This window comes from Emydura macquarii, unplaced genomic scaffold, assembly GCF_026122565.2.
Source record: "Emydura macquarii macquarii isolate MOO-44397 ecotype Brisbane River unplaced genomic scaffold, CSIRO-AGI_Emac_v2 contig_2734, whole genome shotgun sequence".
Classification (NCBI taxonomy): Eukaryota; Metazoa; Chordata; order Testudines; family Chelidae; genus Emydura; species Emydura macquarii.
In genome coordinates, this window is record NW_027132871.1 from 228,783 (window position 1) to 241,923 (window position 13,141).

The window sequence follows — 13,141 nt, forward strand, 5'->3', positions numbered from 1 at the left end:
CATTCAAATGAAGGTGAGAATGACTGCGCTGCACCTTTGAAATGGAGGGAATTTATCTGGCTAACCAAATGAAGGGGACAATGTTTTATGGTTGGGACGGGGGAGAAGGAGGGAGGAGAGGTCAAACTGTTGCAAAAGACGACAAGGGGACAGCGTGGAGACATGACATCATCTGGGAACCAGATGGGCAGAAGGGCTTAAAAGGGGCAGCTTCTGTGCATGACCCTCCCCCCTTTTTACACAGAGTAGGGGGAGGCAGCACCTACTCTCCTCCCCTTTATGTGGTGAAATACTAGGTTTGATCAAGACCTGCTGTGGGCACTAGTCACCCCTTTTTTAGGAGGACTGGGAAGTAATTTTCCCTTACCACTAAATTGGCCTAGGTGGAGTTGGGGTTTTTTCCACTTTCCCCACAGTGGATTCAGGGAGGACTGTGTTCATGTGTAGCATGAAGGAAAGTGAGCTATATGTCACAACTCATTATGTAAGTGTGAGGCAGATGTCCAGTGCAGGTACTCCATAGAAAAGGTATATAGTGACTGGATAAATGGCTTTAAAAGAGCTTAAAAAGGAGATGTTCATTAAAGGAATGGAACAGGGAGTGGAAGGAGGCTCCTATGAATGGCATAGCATGGAGCCAACCTCCTTTTCTGATAGCCCACCTTGACCCTTCTACGAGGGAGGGGTGGATGGTAAAGTCCCAGCAACGGATTGGCTAGAGGACCTGAATGGAAAAAAAGGGGAACTGGCAGAAGCCCCCCAGGTAATTACTGAGTGAACATGGGTTTACCTACTGTACACTTTTACCTGACACGTAGTGCCAGACATCTAAAAGTTGCGGCCTGATTAAAACCATATCAAATGTCTCCTGTTCTTCTTTCGGTATAACTGGACAATGAGCCACAAGTTCACTGAGTCATGAGAGTGCGAATAGAGAGGACTCGTTATAAGGTGCCAAAGCTACCAAAAAATTAAAAATGTCAACATAATAGTTGTAGTTAAAGAAAAGACAAGAGGATGGAACAAAAACTGATCTTGGAAAGAGCACAGGACAAAGAATTTAATTTCATGGAACTCTACAGAAGTATCAGAGGTGAAGCCAGAGAGAAAGAAATCAACCACCTTGGAAGGAACCAGAGTTGCCTACATAGTTACGGATGCAGTCCAGGAGAAGGCGTGTCCAAAGTGTAGAAGGCTTCTTCAAGGGTAAGGAGAATAAGTCATCAGAAAAGAACCATTTCAAAGAGCCAGGAAGTTGACGAAGGGAAAACAGTTGCTGATAATGGCGATATGTAGGACAAGAAGGTGTCTTCTACATGCCTATTTTATATTAGACTTTCATTTCATGTAAACTTAAAATGATCTTTAATTGAGAGCTACAGCAAAAGCTTGTCTTTTCATCTAAAGCTTTTATATGAGTAGGTTTTTTAAAAACATATCACCAGGGCAGCTGTTAATCCAAGTAATTAAACAAAAGGCATGCATGGAGTTGTTCACAATTTTTGTTTTGTGTTTAATTTAAACTTGTCTAGCTGTAGAAATAGAGTATAGCCTAACTGGTACAGGGAAACTTGTCTTCATAACAATCCCACCTCAACTGGAACCATTAAAAATAGACAGTATGTGTTAATTTTCTGGCTGCCAAGTCACAAAAACCTAATACCATTCATTCTATATGTATTAGTATAGATACATCCTCACTCCAGCAAAAAAAATCTATTGCAGTCACAGCAAGTAGAATATTACTGTTTATGTTTATCAATTTATTCTACTTTCCAAGATCCACATGTTAAGTGTCATTGCTACAATTGTATGCCCACTCCTTTGCTAGCAACTTGCTTCACCTAAAGAAAATATCAAGCCTAAAAAAGTTAAAGAATACTATATGTAAGCAACCTCTGAACAAGTTAGCATAGAATATTTTAAAGTGTTCAACTGAGAACAAAAGAAACTCATTCTAAGTCATTACAAATCTGTGCCTAATGAGTCTTCCACGCTCTAAAAATATATCAAGTATAATTAAAAGTTCTGCAGATTCCTAAATCTTATGCCATTAATTCATTTATAGCACCACAGTCACTTTGAAATCTAGTAAATTAAAAACGCCCCACAAAATTAGTTTCAGGTGCTACTCATACCCACCTGTCAATTTTGTGGTTTTGTAATCCCTCTAAAATCTCTCACATTTTCCTGTTGCTATGTGAAAGGCCCACACAAACAGGGGAAACTGACATTGGCCCCAATCCTGCAGACACGCAAACATGAGTAAATACAGTTTCATTACTACCACCACACACTATTTGCAGTATAGGCATTTATTAAATTACAAGGAGGAAGGAAGAAACTAATTATATACAAAATGCTGTCAAAGGTATGAAGTAAAAACAAACACACATATAAAAAGAATTTTCCCTCTAATCAATTTCAGCTCTATTAATCCTAACCCTTGCTTAAAACAATAGTTAATTAAAAATTTTAAAAAGAAGTGATTTTTTAGGGTGAAAGTGACCCTTTAAGGAAAACCAATTTTGTTTCATTGTTACTACTGTAGGAAGGCCAAATAAACCCAGCACAATGAAACACATCTATCTTCAGGCAACCATTTTCAGGAACCTGTGATTAATATGGTTCAGTATAATGAGTAAATTTCAGCAAGATTTTTTAATAAAGGGTCAATATATCCAATAAGAATCCTTTGTTGCTGTTATCGCTACAATGACAGGATACCTTACAGCAAATTTCTCTTATATTTATCTACTGTAAATACCTACTTTAAAAAGATAAAAATGTTTTGTGAAGACCACGGTTTTGGAGTTATGGAAAGAGAAGAATGCAGTAATAGGAAATATCCTGATGGGTGAAAAGGTTCAAAACAAAACTGTATTTATAAGTCTGCCTTCTAAAGACAAACTCTACAGTTATATGAGCAGATTCTGCAACCCGTTCTCATACATGTAATTACACTGAAGTCAATGGATCTAAGCGTGAATGTATGTAATGGCCATAGGACATGGTCAACAGACTTTTAAAAAAATAATCCATTTTAATCTATATCATCTCGTCCTCTAACCTTAACAGTACAGATCTTAATACATCTTGTATTTTAAAATAACATAATTTCAGTAAAATGAGGCAGATATGACCAGGTTTACAACTTAAAGCTGCCTTTGGAAAGGAAGCTTGATGGTTCAGGGGACTGGTAATAGGATATGGAAATTGACTTTAAGGTCCTGGTCACTGATTCAGCAGCAAGCCAATAGTAATAAAAAAAATGTTACCATTTGACAGCTGCTGAACTGGGTTGTTGGATATGTCCAATTCCTACACGACATATCTATTTCACATGTAAAACACCACCACAATTAGCATGTTACAGGCAAAGTAACTAGCAGGTAGAATGAACAAGTCTTTCAAGGTCAGAAGCTGCTAGAAATACACTAGTGAAGCAGTGACCTGAAGTATACATTGCATTTATCCACCTATTCTGTGGATAAGTAGGACATCAATTTCCATGGCTAACACACAGTTCATTTCACAAGCACTAAACTCAATACAAATACACGATATACTTGAAAGATTTGCAAGTCATTGTATTTTAGACCACTAGATATCTTGTTCTGGATTACACAGTTCAGTTTAAGATGTCAAACAAAATCATCTTGCATGTATAAGGAAAGGGGAGTAAGTGATATTTGCAATTAAACTACAAATACAATTGCTTCACAAATAACCATGTCATTTGAGGAGATCAACGAAAGCTATATTTGAGGACAGTGCATTAGCTTTAAAAAAAAAAAAGTTTTTGTAAATAACACACCAAATGAAAATCATTTCTTCAGCTTCTAATATTTGTAAAACCACAGCAAATAGATAATTGCTTTTAAATATTGATAGTTTCTGATGAAAAATAAGCCAGCTTTACTTCGCACTTGTGGTCCAAACCTATTTTTCTGTGTTTTTAATAGTTTCATGCAAAAATTAATTCATGAATATCTGGCTCTATGTAATCATTCCCCCTTCACTTCAGCAATGAATGAATCACTGTGCTACCATGAACATCTGTATTTCTATAGTCATCTGTAAGATTAAGAAGACCAAAATAAAGGAGACAGTACTACTATTCACCAAAATACAGGAGCTCTCTGTAGCTGGCATGTTAAAAAATGTAGTTAGAACTTTACTCACATTTTATTTCTTTTTATGATTTATTCAACCCTTTCACACAGGGCCAGCAAATTATTTTATCTGTATGCCACGCAACATCAAGAAGATGTTTGTATTTTGGGGGGAAAAAGGAATTCATGTCAGCGTTAAAATAAGAGAGACAAGGTGGATGAGATAATCTCTTTTATTGAACTAGCTTCTGTTGGTGAGAGAGAGAAGCTTCCGAGCATACACAGAGCTCTTCTTCTTGTCTGGAAGTTTCCAGAAGAGCTCTGCATAAGCTCGGAAGCTTGTCTCTCTCACCATCAGAAGCTGGTCCAATAAAAGATTACCTCATCCACCTTGTCTCTGTAATATCTGGAGACAGACATGGCTAAAACAAACGGTGCATAATGTTAAAATAAGTCATTTAGTTCAGTTTTCAAACTACCATTGACTAAAGAGTTAATTTGAGATATCAAAAGTTAATTCAAGATATCAAAAGTTAATTCCAACATTAGACAAACTGAATAGCACCAATTCAGAGCCACACTAGAGATTTGAAGCCAAGGTGGAAAACAAACACTAACATTCCTTATGCAGGACTAAGTTTGTCATAGGAATGCCCCACATGGCCTACCACACATTTTAATTCTAACCTTTTTATAGAGACCTTAAACACTCCAATATTGCATACAAAGGTCCTGGTTAACGGGAGCCATATATATGAAGAAATTTATAACTAAACTCTAAGGATATTGTTGCTCCTGACAAAGCAATGGTCTATATTAAGTCTCATGGTTATGAGGTAATGCATGTGTGTAGACCCTGGTACAAATTAAGCAGTACACTTTTGTTGTAATTCCACAGCCATTATATTCAGATTTTTATTTTGGTCTGAAATGTGTTTCGTGAATGCAAATGAAACAGTACTGAAGCCCACCAGTGGCTAAGTTATCCCTTCAAAATTCTTGTAGATGTTACAGACTGTGTAGCCTAGAAGACAAAAATGTATGTAGAACATTTCTACAGGATTAAATTGAAAAGCCAACCCCAACAGGATTTTATTTTAAAATGTCTATTATCCATTCTCTCAGTGTTCAGTTAATCAAAATATTTAATCATCATTATCATGCAAAGATGTTCTTCATTTAACAAAAATACTTAAACAATTTTAGTGAAGGAAAATATATTGTATTAATTAATGTTATGAAATTTTGCATAAGGATGGTTTATGTCTAAAAGCTTATCACGATAACAGTTTTTGTCAACCGTAAGAAGTTAGATTTGTCAATATAATACTTTAAATATTATCAATTAAACTGAATAGGCTCCACTAGGTAGCTCATTTTAGACCAAAAGTTCCAGCATATTTACTGTGTTAGGTTTTAATTAACGTATTAAAATTCATTCTTACCACTTTTTTAAAGGAAAATATCACCATGTTCCACAAATACTGAAGAGTCTAGATGGAAAGAGATTACACCATATAAACTGGTGTAATAAATATAAGACAGCTAGATTTGGCAAAGAGAAAAGGTGGTATTATAGTTTGTATATTGGACATGAAATCAGAAATATGGACTATTCCCAATTATGCCACAAACTTCCTGCATGTCTGTGCAAGTCAGCTACCGTCTCTGTACCTTCATTTCCCCATCTGTAAAATCCAGATAACACCTACCTCCCAGTGATATTGCAAGGTTTAGCTCATGGTTAAATAATCCATTTGTAAGCACCTAAAGGATAATAGGGTTATAAGTAATAGCCAGCATGGATTTGTCAAGAACAAGTCATACCTAACCAACCTAATTTCCATCTTTGAAAGGGTTACTGGCCTGCTAGATAGGGGAGAAGCTGTAGACGTGATATATCTTAATTTTAGAAATGCTTTTGGCACAGTCCCACATGACATTTTCATAAGCAAACCAGGGAAATGTGGTCTAGATGAAATTACTATAAGTGAGTATCACAGTTCTGGGCATCTGCATCTCTGTAGTCCCATGAGGGAATTCACTCCAGGCTCCTCAACCATCACCTCTCTTGGTTAGAGAACCATGACTCTCTACCTCTTGACCGGGGTTTTTCCAGGCTGCAGAGTTTCCAGCCTACACTATGAATTCCTTAGCAAGTCAGACTGCCTCCACAGGTTTGTTTTGCCCTCTCAAAGCCTCAGAGGCTATAAATAGCATTATTGCCCACAGGTATGAGTTACCAGACAGCTTTTCCTAATCAAGCACATTTATTCCCAAGGTGAAAACATTAGGGAGAAAACGGATTAAAAACAATACAAGAAACTATACCCATGCTATTAAGCTTATGAGAGATCACCTGGCAACTCCAATAAGGGCTCTCGAAAGTGATTAGCCCTTCAAACCCCACCAAGGGGATTTTTACCCCCCACTGTGATCACAAATTCATAACAGCTGTTACCTCAGAACAAGCACACCCAAGAATCTGAGTGTTACTCCTTTATATAGTTTGGATCTTGATCTGCAGATACATTAACAGGTAATAAGTCAATAGTCCACTCCACAGAGTAAAACTTCAAAAGGTTTGGTCTTTGCATAATTGGCAGTGGTAATTTGCATTCACCACCTCCCACATATTTCCTAGGAACCCCACTTAACTTTGTCTGGCACATCGTTTAAAATAGTCCTTTGAAGTTCATAACATTTCCCCAGGTTTACATGGGCCATGGCTCTTTCCTAGAAAAGTTACATGAGACCCCACAATAATACAGAAACTTTACATTTTTAATACAATGGACTCCAAAGATATTTAAACTTAATTCAGTAAGGTTTGTCCAGGATACTGCATACAGGAAATTGCCATATCTGTCACAGTGGGTACAAAACTGGAAAAATCATATTCAAAGAGTAGTTCTCAAGGTTCACTGTCTAACTGGGAGTGATGTACCTAGTGGTGTCCTGTAGAGGGTCTATCCTGGTATGGTACTATTCAATATTTTTATTAAAGACTTGGATAATGGAACAGAAAATATGCTTATAAAACTTGCAGATGGTACTAAGCTGGGAAGGATTTCTACCCTTTGGAGGACAGGATCAGAATTCAAAATGACCCTGAAAAACTGGGGAATTGGACTGAAATCAACAAGATGAAAGTCAATAAAGATAAATGGAAAGTACTATAATTAGGAAAGAAAAACCAAATGCACAAATACAAAATGGAGAATTACTAGCTAGGCTGTAGTACTGTTGAAAAGGATCCAGCAGTTACAGTGGATCACAAATTGAATGAGAGTCAAGAAGGTGATGCAATTGAGAAAAAGGCTAGCATTCTGGGACGTATTAATAGGAGTGGCATATGCAAGATACGGGAGGAAATTGTCTTGCTCTATTTAGCAATGGTGGGGCCTCAGCGGGAGTACTGTGTCCAGTTCTGGGTGCCACACTAAGAAAGATGTGGACAAATTGGAAAATCTACAGGAAAGCAACAAAAATAATAAAAAGTTTAAAAACACTTGACCTATGAGGAAAGGTTAAAAAAACAGGCAAGTTTAGTCTTGAAAAAGACTGAAGGAAGTCCTGATTATAATCTTCAGATATGTGAAGGGCTGTTATAAAGAGGATTGTGATCAATTTTTCTCCAGGTCCACTGAAAGCAAGACAAGAAGTAATCAGCTTAAACTGCAGCCAAGAAGATTTAAGTTAGATATTAGGAAAAACTTTCTAACTATGAGGATAGTTACACACTGGAATAAGCTTCCAAGGGAAGTTGCAGAATACCCATCACTGGAGGTTTTGAAGAAAAAGTTAGACAAATGCCTGTTGGGGAATGTCTAGGAGTAAACCTGGTCTTGCCTCAGGAGCAGGGAAGTTAGATTAGAAGACCTCTTAAGGTCCCTTCCAACCATATGTTTCCATGATTCAATGGTTGCTCATAAATCACCTTCAAATCTTCAAATGGAAGAAGTTGTTACAAATGAAAGACATTGTTATTTTAAATGGTGAAATTATAGGCAGTTTGAGATGAGTTGGCCTACCTTCCCATCACAAACTTCTCCCAACATGGTCTTTCATTTCTTTACTTTTTTTTTTTTTTTGGGGGGGGGGGGGTAGAGGGGGAAGGGGGGCACAAGACATAATCTCTCGAAACTTGTACAGCTGAAATTAAAAAATCCTGTAAACCAAAAAACTATCAAAGAAGCCATTCAAATAAGCTTCTAAGAGTATATCTACACTGCACTGTAAACCCAGGTCAATAGGACCTAGGTTTGTGGATTCGGCATTTCTAAGCCAATGCTCGAGCACCCACACTGCACTGCAAGCCTAGATTTATAATTGCTGGACTCAGGGCTCATAGCTATGCTAACACAACCATACTGCATTACACAGATCTTCATACTCAGTTCTGCAACTTGAGCTGCAGTCACACTGCAAAATAACAGGGCTTAAACCTGAGTCACAATGGGACTTGGGCTCTGACCCTTCCCCCTCCCCCTAGCAGGGTTCTAGGACCTGGATCCTGAGCTCTTGCTGACCCAAGTCAGACTGATGCGTGTGGACGGGAGGAGGGTTTAGCCTCAAACCTGGGTCAAAGCCTGGGCTTAGTGTGCAGTGTAGACATACTCAAAAACTCTAGAACTTTGCCTGCTCAAGCCACCATCCTCAAGAAAAAAAGACAGATAGGAACTTTCACAGCACATTGTGAAAGTTAACCAAAAAAGGGACTTTTGGGGACAACTGGGGAAATACATTTCCAGAGATGGCAATCTTTCATTAAGAATGCTCTGCTTTCTGGTCTCCAGCACTCAAGTATGGTGATTGTTCAGAAAAATTTAACAGGTAATCCCAGCTACCATGGCAGAGGATGAGAAGAAAGTGGTCTCCGAGATAGCCAGAGCCCATGCCATATAGAGTTTTAACAACAATTTGAATTCCACCAAGAAAAACTGTGAGCTGAATTGTTTTTCTTACTAGCTTCTTATATAGATGGGAAATTTTATCATCTTACTTTGTACTTGGAGCTTTAATTCTCCTCCCACCCACCTACTCTACTCCATGCATTAGCAGAAATAGCCACTGCTACTGTCATGCCACACAAGTGCTACAGATAAATAGATCAGTGCTCCAGTGGAAGACTGATATGCTAGCTCAAAAATCTGTAAAGCTCTCTCATGAAGCAGTGTCTGTTCACTAAATTGTATAGTGAATACAGTGAACAAACCCAGTAGCAATGACTTTGCTAACCATCAAGATGTATAGAAATGAATACTCCATGTGTCTGTTAGCATTATACAGCATTACAGTCTATACTTTAATATTTACATAATAAGGTATGAAAGCATTTTTCCCCATCATAAGTTATGAGGAAATATCGTCATTCTAGTTTAAAACTAAGATGAGAGTATTATTTTAATGGTTATCAAAACAAATTTTGAATATTTCAACTAAGCTAAAGATGAAAAATGTAAACGACCAATACGATTATTGTACAATATATGCAATACTAACAGCTTTGTAAGAGACATTGATCTTACTGGAAGGTCAAACACTTTCCTGTTTGAGACAACTTTGTTCTAAAATCCTTGAAGAATTAGTGTTTCAGGATTATTTTTTAAATGTTACACATAATCAGAAAAGATACCTGCACTCTTGGCAAGCTGTTCCATGAGTTAACAAGCCAAAAATGAGTAAAAGAAATAGGGAAAAGTACTTGTGATTTTTTAAAAATCTGTTCAATTTAAGTAATATAAATGTATTAGTAATGTAAACATTTTTTCAGAGGGTTTTAAACAAAAAAACAGATTTCATATAAAAATGGGAAGGAAAACTGTCAAATCTCCTTTTTCCTTTGTTCAACTTGACCTTTAACATCAGTTTAGAATGCAATCTGAGTATTGATATTGGAAAGTCACAAAGCTGCTGTCTTCCCTTTCCTCTCTCTTTTTAATAGTTTTTATGATTAAAAGTCTCAAATTATTTTAAGCCATAAAATGGCTGAATTATAACAGCAGAAAAATTGGAAGTTAATTATAAAATCTATTTGCCTTTAGTAGAAGCACAAAGCATTGTAACAGGCATTAAAGTTGAAAAATAGACTTATTTTCTCTTAAGGCAACATGTATACTGAAATTTTGTTTAAAAATTTGCTGTGTATTTTTAGGCAAATCCAAAATGCACTATGGAATCCTAAATTCAATCATGTTATTTTTCATTCTGGAGGAAACCAATTATATTGAAATATTTCACACACCCAGTCAGGAGAAGCAGGATTTACGGACTTGGGCTACTCCATAATCAAGCACTGTACATTACTAAAATGGGTACTATAAAATGTAGTCATTCACTTTAGCATGAGCTGCAGGTGCTCGGCACCTCTTACTTATTTTTAAATCAGGCCATTATTTGTATTATCATAGGACCTAGGAGCCCCAGTCACATACCAGGACTCCACTGTGTGAGGTGCTATATAAACACAAAACAAAACCACTATAATTTATTTGAAAATGTTTTCCTTAGAGGCCTAAGCCATCAGGCTATGCAGTAACTATGTCTCCAGGTAAAGCTTTCACTTGCCAGTAGTGGGTAAACAAACTGATTTTTTTCAAATCCTAATCTATATTGTATTCTCTCACAACCTGATCTGTCCAGTATCAAAGATTTTGCTTAAAAAGCAAAAAAGGATTAAATTTCAATTCCATAAGAGAAGTTAGAAGTTAATCTTGCAAATGTGAATGTAGCCCATGCAGTACTCTGCATGAGTACAGAGTCTACAGAGCACTACCTAGTACTTCTGATGTTGCTTATTGCTTTCCCCAAGCAGCAGCTGAAAGAAATTCACTGATTTCTGTCAGTTTCACTATAGCAGTTTCCTGCTATTGCCTGGGAAAGCTACCTGCGGCATCAACAGTAGGCAATGGAGGAGGAGGATCCAAAGGCAGAGGCTGGAGAAGTAGTAAAGCAGCAGCACCGCCCACACACCATCCGCACAGAAGCCAGGACCCAGGAATGAAAAGGGTAGTGCGGCCCCCTACCCTGCCCTCCAGCCAGAACAGGTTAGAAGCCTGAGCCATGAGCGTCCCACTCAGGACATCCTTCTCCCTTGCAGCTGTCCAGGTCTGGGGGTGGGCAAAAGAAGAAATCCATGTTGACTCGCACAGCCACGAGCCAGAGGCTGGTATGAAAGATGGAGTCTTGGGGCAGAGTCAAGGGGCAGCCCCGCGCCTGGAAGCCCAGCGCCCTTCCCCTGCCCAGCAGCTGACACTGGGGACTGGCCCGCTCCCTACGGGGGCCGGGGGTCGCTCCTGGAGCTCACCGATGCGGCCCCGGCCCCTGCCCCGCCCCGGCCCCGCTCCTTCCCCAGGAGCAACTGGTCCACGTCCCTAGCCCGGGCACGGAAGATGCCTCAACACCAGGCAAGCCACAAACCGAGCGCAGGTGACAGCGAGGCAGGGGCGTGCAACGAATTCAACAGACTCGTGGCCCCGCCGCCGCCGCCGCCCCCGGCCCGAATCACCTCAGGGGAATAGAGACACGGGAGGCCCCTGGGAGCCCGAGACTCCCTCGCCCCGGAGCCCTCCGGGAAGCAGCGCCCAGCAGGGGCGGCGGCGGCGGCGCAGGGAAACCAGCCCCAGCCCGTTTCGCAGCGCAGGGGCCAGCGTTACCCCGCGGGTTGTGGGGGGAGCCCAGCCGCGCCCGCCGCGGAGCACGGGGGAGGGGGAGGAGAGCGGCCCCGCGGGGTGGCGGGTGGGGTGACAGGTGGGGGCTCGCCCTCGCCACGCGCGCGCGCGGCCCCGGCACTCACCCGGCTCCGCGTCTCCCCGGCTGCGGCTCGGCCGCTGTTTTCGTTACACCCGGCAGCGCTCGCCGCCCCCTCTCTCGCTCTAGTCCCTCCGCCAACTCCGCTGTCAGCCGAACCCGCTGCCCGCCCCGCCCCGCCCCCGCGGACTGCATTGACACCGCCCCCCACCAATGAGGGAGCGCGCAAGGTGGCAGGAAGCCACGCCTTCCCACCAAGTGGCCAATAGGAGCGGGGCTATCCCTCCGCACGGGCCACCTCCGTCCGCTCTCCTACCTCGACCCCGCCCACCGCGCGGGCAAGCTCGGTTGACGCTGCAGTTCCCGAGCAACCAGAGCTGGGGTGCGGGCGGCTGGCTGACAGCTGGAGCCTGGGGTGGGGGGAGGGTCCGAGCGGGAGAGGGAGGAGCAGCAGCGGGGGTCGTGACAGGGAGGCGGCGGCGGCAGCAGCAGCAGCAGCAGCATTGGGGGGGGGGGGAGGATCCTGACACCGCAAGTGGGGGCGGAGGGGGTGGGGAATCAGCTGCTGTCAGGAGCATGCAACATGCAGCATCCCTGTGACACAGACAGGTGGAGGCCAGGGCGGTGATCTGTGGGGCGGTGTCCGTGGTGTTTCGTGTAGGAATGTTTCCTAGGAGCTGGCTATATCAGCTGCTCGTGGGGAGGAAGAGCCCTCTCTAGGGGTTGTCTAATTTAGAAGAGGCATGAATCCTCTCCCCGCTCTCTTGAAATCGTTGCACCTCATTTTTGGCAGATGAACTGTTGCACACACGACACACATACGCATAGCGCTGCAAAAGTCACGGGCGTGGCGAAAGGCAAGGAGAGAGGCTGGGGGCTGAGGTGGGGATTAAGGGAGTTGCTTCCCCTCCCTTTGGATTTGCAGTACAGTCTGTGGGTTAGAGCCTCCTCTTTTGCTCAGATCAATTGTCACATGTTTCAAACGGTGAGAAATCACCCTAAAACTCCAGTATTGCCAACCCACTAGCATTCAAAAATCATGATTCAGTTTAAAAAAATCATGAGCTGACTTAAAAATCATGAGATTTTTAAAAAATAACACTTTTGGCCCTTTTTATTTGTCTTTCTGCATTCGATCCCTGTTTTCCAGCTGTTCTCTGCAAACCATGTGGGCTAGAAATCTACTTTAAAAAAAAATTAAAGCTGAGATACTCACAGATTCACATGATTCCAGGAGCCAGGGCTATCAGAAAAAAAAATATTACAAGAATAAT

The 13,141-nt window shown here is 41.1% G+C and overlaps 1 protein-coding gene across 4 annotated transcripts in view; it reads right to left on the reverse strand.

The window, feature by feature from the left end:
* CDKL5 (cyclin dependent kinase like 5) overlaps positions 1 to 12,006 on the reverse strand; it is a 190,105-nt gene extending 178,099 nt beyond the window's left edge. For all 4 annotated transcript variants that reach the window (XM_067566076.1, XM_067566077.1, XM_067566075.1 and 1 more), the window contains exon 1: positions 11,914 to 12,006. The gene's annotated coding sequence lies outside the window, so the exon portion shown is untranslated. The remainder of the gene's footprint in view (positions 1 to 11,913) is intronic.
* Positions 12,007 to 13,141: the final 1,135 nt, after the last annotated feature.